Here is a 640-nt window from a genome sequence, read left to right on the forward strand (position 1 = left end):
GCTGGTGGGTTTGAACTGCTAGCCTTCTAGTTAGCAGTCAAATGCCTTAGGTACTATGCCACCAGAGCTCCCACCCTCTACTTTACCAAGCATGATGTCTGTGGTGAGATGAGTTCCTTTATGTGGCCTTTTCCTTGGGTCTTTGGAAAAACAGCTTGAGTGACTTTCTCCCTAGACCCCGAAGAGTTACCTTTGCCCTAGTTTTCTACCCCAGAGGGTCTGTTACTTTTGTCCAGGTTGATTAATACTTTCTGGATAAGTTGTAAGCAAGGAGGGTTTGATACTTTCTGTCTGGTCTTGGGTTGTGACCTGCCCTGTGATTAGTAGTCACCTTGCAGAGACAAGTCAATAGACTATGCAATTGAGGTGAATGGTAGCCTACTATGCAAATGCTGTGCATAGGGTCACTATGAATCAGAGACAACTCCACGGCATCTAACAACAATGTGTGAATGAAGTGTCTGTGGTCTACCAAGAGAGGATTGGTGAGTTTGTGGTGCTGGTGGGAGTGCCATGCCTTGAATTTGACAAAGGAGTATTTTTTCTTTTTTTTTTAATTAGGATTTGGGTGAAGATTTACAGAGTGAATTCACTTTTCATACAGCAGTTCACATATACTTTGTCTCATGTCATTGACCAA

The sequence above is a fragment of the Orycteropus afer genome, unplaced genomic scaffold, assembly GCF_000298275.1.
Source record: "Orycteropus afer afer isolate SDZICR_OR568_19922 unplaced genomic scaffold, OryAfe1.0 scaffold00371, whole genome shotgun sequence".
Lineage (NCBI taxonomy): Eukaryota > Metazoa > Chordata > Mammalia > Tubulidentata > Orycteropodidae > Orycteropus > Orycteropus afer.